Genomic DNA, 6,000 nt, shown 5'->3' with positions numbered 1-6,000 from the left:
AGACACTTTTAAATCAATGGGTACGTGTGCTGTCCGTGGAAAATGCGGACAGCACACGTTAGTGAAAAACAGAAATATGAACGAGGCCTTAGATGCTGTGGTCAAGTGAGACCATGGCTTCTGAGGGCTGAAAAACAGCTAGGCTAGGTCTACACAACGACATTTGTTGCACAACATTTTGTTGCACCAATGTCGCGCGACAATTTTTATAATGGCAGTCTATGGTGTCGCACTGCAACATGCGACATGCTGCGACGCAACAGTCGCAGAAAATCCATTTGAGATGGATTTTTCTGCGACTGTCGCGTCGCAGTCGCAGCATGTCGCATGTTGCAGTGCGACACCATAGACTGCCATTATAAAAATTGCTGCGCGGCATTGGTGCAACAAAATGTTGCACGACAAATGTTGCAGTATAGTTGTGCCCTATCTGTCGTGCGACTTATTGTCGCGCGACAAATGTCGTCGTGTAGACCTAGCCTAATTGCTGCGCTTCCGGGCCTGGAACGGCTCCCCCGCGCGGCAATCAGGGAAGCTGTTCATTTGCTGTGAAAGGCCAGAGCCTGCTGGAGGCTCCGATGCCTTTCACTGATATATTCCAATGTAACCTGCAGATGGAAGCACTGCTAATAGAAAAGGCAAAAAATAAAATATAAAATATAAAAATCTCTTTTCCCTAAAATTAAGATAAAAGTGTTTTGCGGATCCGCGGATCTGCAAAACACTTACGGACATGTGAATGGACCCTAAGACGATATAAATGTGGTATCGCTGTAATCGTACTGACCCGGGAAATGAACGGCACACGTTAGTTTTACCGCAAAGGGAACGGCGTAAAAACAAAACCCATTAAACTTTGGTGGAATTATGTTTTTCTTTTCCAATTTCACCCCATTTGTGGAGTTTTTTTTTTTTCCAGCTTCCAGTGGAGACAGTGACCAGACAAAATAACAAGGGGGACAAGGAGCTGACAAAGTAAACCCAGTGAAATATGTCTCAGCAGTACAGCATGCACCCAGTTAAATGTCGCACAGAAACCTGTCCCAGGTGCTCCCTTAATTTTTGTAAATAAGTTTCCCCTCCGGTCTGAACCCCTTAAACCTCACAAGGACTGCGACATTTCAGGACAACTGACTGCGCAGACAACCACCCCCCAGCAACAAAATCCCTGGCGCTGCGTTTTGACGACTGGCTGTCAGTCAGGGCTTGGCCGCCAGGTGGCAGTGCAGCGCCCTCCCCCTGTAGTCCCTGCTGCTGTGGACATTGTATCAGTCAGAAAAGTTTGCTCAGAGCAGCTGCTGGCAGCTTCCAAGTAGGATCCCTGACTGCAAGAGGCGCAGAGAAGGCTGAAAAGTCGCTGAGAAACTCAGGTAACCGGGGAAGGAAAGTAGTAGGAGCTACAGGTCCTCTGGAGACCTCCAGCTGCTGCTATAATATGGGGCCAATGGGAGGAGGGATTTAAAGGGACACTTCCTTTTCCAGATCTCATTGTGTCTACAGTCTAGTCTTTGTGCCCTGCACTTATTCCCCATGTGTTCTTTCTCATATGTGTCTGATCCAAGCAGGGACACAGGGCACAGATCAGCATGTTCCCAGCACTGGCAGTGGACACGTCTGCAATAGCTGCTGGAGCGGAATCAAATCTGTGCACTGCCATGGATCTCGTGTACTTTACCCCTGTGGACACTGCATACACACTGCTGGGGGGCTGCTTAATTAGACCTGAGTCCTATGGGATGCTTGTTTGAGCTGGAGCTGGCCTGACAGAGCAACTTACAATTGCAGCAGAGCTGAGTTTGTCATTTAGCTCAGCGCAGAGTACTGATGTGTTTTGTGTCAGATGGCTTTTAACCACTTAATTTCCATGACAAAATGAGCCGGGAACAGGTCCATGAAGGATTTGAGTTTGGTCCGTTTGTCCGACGGCATGTGTCGCGTCCGTAGTTTTCACGGATCCATAGACTGTAATGTGCGTGAGGGATCCGTAATCATGGAGAAAAAAAATAGGGCGTGCTCCCATGGGGTCACCACTGACCCTGTCAGGACACACATTAAAGTCAATGGATACATGTAAATGGGACTGAGCTGCACCTAGGCCATGTGACCAATTAAACTCACCTGAGTACTGCGGCTCCTTAAATCGACTGATGGGTTGGGGTCCTGGGTGTCGGACCCCGCCGATCTGATATTGATGACCTGTCCTGAGGATAGGCCATCAATATTAAAATCTCCAGCACTCCCTTTAAATCAACCTGAAGGTCTAATTTCAGGCTTTAAAGGGTTACTATGCCCAGTCTGATACATTGTATCTGTGTATTTACATATTATAGGTGTGTATAAATCTACTTGGTTATCTAGGTGCAGCAGAGCCGAATTAGTCATCTAATCCTCTGCAGGAATCCATGATGTAGGTGAATGGAACTGTTTTTCAGAAATGACTGCCTGGTGAGAATATACCCTAAAGGGGGTTTCCACCCTGACACTGCAGTGACCCCCTCCGCAGATGAGGCGACTCCTTGAACTATGATTAGCAACTGGGGAAACCCCACGACCACTCAATGTCTTGTGAAAGGTTTGGTGGATGATGTCACAAAGAGGTTCTGCTTCTAGATCCTGTTCAGGAACCTTCAGCAGTCCAGCTTCTGTGAAACTACAACTCCCAGCATGCACACTTGCTCAGCTGTTCTTGTAACTCCAAAAGAAGTAAAAGAAAGATTCTGGGAGTTGTAGTTTCAGAACAGCAGCAGTGTCAGAGGTCGCTGATCCCTGTTCTAGAAGATCATGTTCAGGAAGTGCCAGATTATCAGACTTTGGCCTCATACACACGACTGTTGTTTGGGTCCGCATCCGAGCCGCAGTTTTGGCGGCTCGAATGTGGACCTATTCACTTCAATGGGGCCGCAAAAGATGCGGACAGCACTCCGTTCCGCGGCCCCGTTACAAAAATACAACATGTCCTATTCTTGTCCGTGCTTTGCGGACAAGAATAGGCATTTATATTGCCGGCGCCCCTTCCGTTCCGCAAATTGCGGAAGGCAACACAGGCGTCTTTCGTTTTTTTGCAGACCGCAAAAAAACGTCACGGTCGTGTGCATGAGGCCTTCCTGGATGATCAGATGCCGGCTGCTTCTCTTTCTGTGCAGTCTTCCGTCTTGTAAAATTCCTGAATTTCTGTAGCCTTATCGTGGTTTGCTCCCAGGTGCTGGCTGCTAGGCTGAAGGGGAGATTCAGCTACTTTTGAGATGACTGTCAAATTCTGGATTAAAGGAATTTTATGCAATAGTACTGAATCCTATTATTTTTATTTTATTTACGGTCCATTGTTAGCATTCTGGGTTAGATCGGTCGGTGGATCTGTGATTTATGCTGTTTAGTTTTTTCTGTGATAATCCAGAATATTTGATAATCCGGCACCTCTCGGGTCCTGTTGATCTGTGTAGATATTTGGGGGGAGGAGGACGTTCTGCAGCACGCTGTTAGTTTAGTAAATAGCTCCAGGCTTTATCTTGTGATGCTCCTAGGGTAGCGATTTTCGGAATCGCAGCAGATTCCTGGCCGCTCCCAGCTATGTCCTCAGGACTCATCCAGAGAGGGCCAGGTCATACAGGGAAAGTACAGGACCCCTCCATTCTGTAGAATTATTTTAATCCAGCTTCCAATAATCCAGAATATCTGATAATCCAGCCGTGGAACACTTTTTTTGTGCTCCTGTTTTATTTGGGCACTTTTTTTTCTATGGCCATTTGATAATCCGGCACCTATCGGGTAACGTGACCGATGACTGATGATCTTGCGGTGCAGCATTGGGGTGATGCTGCACACACTGAACTATGGAGTCCAGAATAATCCAGCACAGGACGGTTCCTTTTGTATTTCTCTATCGCTGTCTGTTAACCCATCGTATCTGATAATCCAGAAGCTGTGCCGCCCTTTGGTTGGGCACCATGGGATACATTTATGGGGGCACTCTGACTCTATTCATGCTGGGCCAGAGGAGGATTTCTATGGTGGTTGCACGCTCTCTCCCTGTAACACAAAATAGAAAGATTAGATTGTGAGCTCCTGGGGACAGTGATTGCAGTCAATGTACAGCGCTGCTACTATAAATACATTTACAGCAGAACCAGATAAAGCTGCTTAAGTGCGCCCCCATTCTCACACCAGGTCACTTCTGGTAGGACAAGTGTGGCCCTGACCTACATTATCCTGTATTCTATAAAGTCAGATGTTGCCGTAGGTGCAGGTTGTCCCGGCGACCTTGGGTTATTAGTGAGTTGCCCCCCCCCCTCGTTTACCTGAGCTGGGGAAGCCCCGCCTTTTACCTGCGTCCTGGGACGCGGTGTCCGGTTACACCCCCAGCAGCTGCTGCTTGTTTCTACGAGGGTGGACTTCTTTCTCTTTCATTCCTTGAAGTCACAGGAGGATCTGCAATCACAGTCTTCCAGTCACGTGCCTAGAGGGCGAGCATCAGACGCTGGTATGTTCCGTAAATCGATAGCCCCCCATGTCGCTAAAAGCTTAATTCCAGCATATCCGTTCCTAGAAAAGCTTTGTGGCCACCCGTACAGCCCCCTTGGGGGTCATTTACTAACCATGTAAGAACTGTTGTGCAAAAGTCACACATTTTTGCGACTTTACGCAAGAGAACTGGCGCAAGTCATAACTGAAACCTACACCAGCCAGATGAACGTCGTCGCGTCCGGCCGACCATCTAATGCAGGGATCAGCAACCTTCGTTACTCCAGCTGCTGGGAAACTACAACTCCCAGCATGCAAACATGCTCTGCTGTTCTTCCTCCTATAAAAGTGAGTGAAGCATGCTGGGAGTTGTAGTTTCAGAACACCTGGAGTGCCGGAGGTTGCTGATCACTGGTTTAATGTATACGGCGTGGTCCTGAGCAGATGGCAGGAGAGATGAGGATCGGGCTGTTGGATTTCAACATGTCTGATCCCTTTGTTCAGAGAGGAGATAGAGGAGTATGGCAGCGGCTTCTTCCCCCTTATTATTTAGAACACATGCATGCTCAGCTCGGCGTACACGTATATGGAGTAGTCAGGAAAAACAGTTGTCGGCTGGATGAATCGACAGCTGTGTAAAGTGTATGGCCGCCTTCATGAGGGCAAATAGTCACCCAAGGCAACTGACTGGGTCCAAATCTAGCATGGAGCCCCAGCCTAATACACAGTGTTGTCACCAGGCTCTAGTAAACCAACTGCTCCAAGCTGACGGTTAAAAATTAACTTGTAATAAAATAAACTAATCAGCCATTTTAATAGGAAGCCGAGCGCCATGACCCTTAGTGCAGGGCATAGACTTTAGACCTAACCAATCATTTTATTTTCCTGTCAAACAGGTTCCGTATCAATAAAGTTTATTGAAGAAGGCCCTGTGTGTATTCAGACTGCCCTTGTTGCCCATGGCAACCAGCCAAGTTCAGGTTTTGTTTTCTAAGCTGCTAAGGAAAACTGAACGCTGATCGGTTGCTATGGGCGACAAGATCATATGGTTGAGGCCCAGTATAGTAGAACGTGTTTGCTTCATCAATAAACTTTATTAACACAGGCCCAATCGTCAATTTTTACATCCCATTTTCTTTTGTGAGCTCTGACAATTCAGACGTCTACTTGAAGACCGCACAAAAGAAAATGGGACATAAAATCTACTATTGTCCTATTGTTGCTGGAGTAAAGGATTGCATTATAAATGTATGGCTCGGACACACGCAGAACTGTTTTCTTTGCTTCGTCTTTGGGGTTCTCTAGGGCTAGTGACGAGGGTCTGACCTCCTGGATGACCCCCCCCCCCCCCAATAATGACACAAAGAAGTGGCACTCCTGCGAGCACTGTGTCCCCTTCATAGGCACATCCGCCCTAATGAGGGGGACCCCTTCATGGTGTGGATCAGCGGGGGTCCTGGAGGTCTGACCCCCACCAGTGAAACATTCATCCCCTATTCCAAGGCGTTTCCTGGAAACGTCAGTAATATTGAGCAATCATTA

The 6,000-nt window shown here is 47.6% G+C and overlaps 1 protein-coding gene across 2 annotated transcripts in view; it reads left to right on the top strand.

The window, feature by feature from the left end:
* Positions 1-1,224: 1,224 nt before the first annotated feature.
* The window catches only part of CD82 (CD82 molecule), a 46,968-nt gene continuing 42,192 nt past the window's right edge, over positions 1,225-6,000 (top strand). Inside the window, exon 1 of one of the 2 annotated variants that reach the window (XM_044270361.1) lies at positions 1,225-1,370. The gene's annotated coding sequence lies outside the window, so the exon portion shown is untranslated. Of the gene's footprint in view, positions 1,371-4,401; positions 4,478-6,000 lie in introns of those variants that run through there. The other variant, XM_044270362.1, reaches the window with a different exon arrangement.

The sequence above is a fragment of the Bufo gargarizans genome, chromosome 10, assembly GCF_014858855.1.
Source record: "Bufo gargarizans isolate SCDJY-AF-19 chromosome 10, ASM1485885v1, whole genome shotgun sequence".
In the NCBI taxonomy this organism is placed as follows: Eukaryota; Metazoa; Chordata; class Amphibia; order Anura; family Bufonidae; genus Bufo; species Bufo gargarizans.
This window is presented reverse-complemented; position numbering and strand designations above follow the sequence as displayed.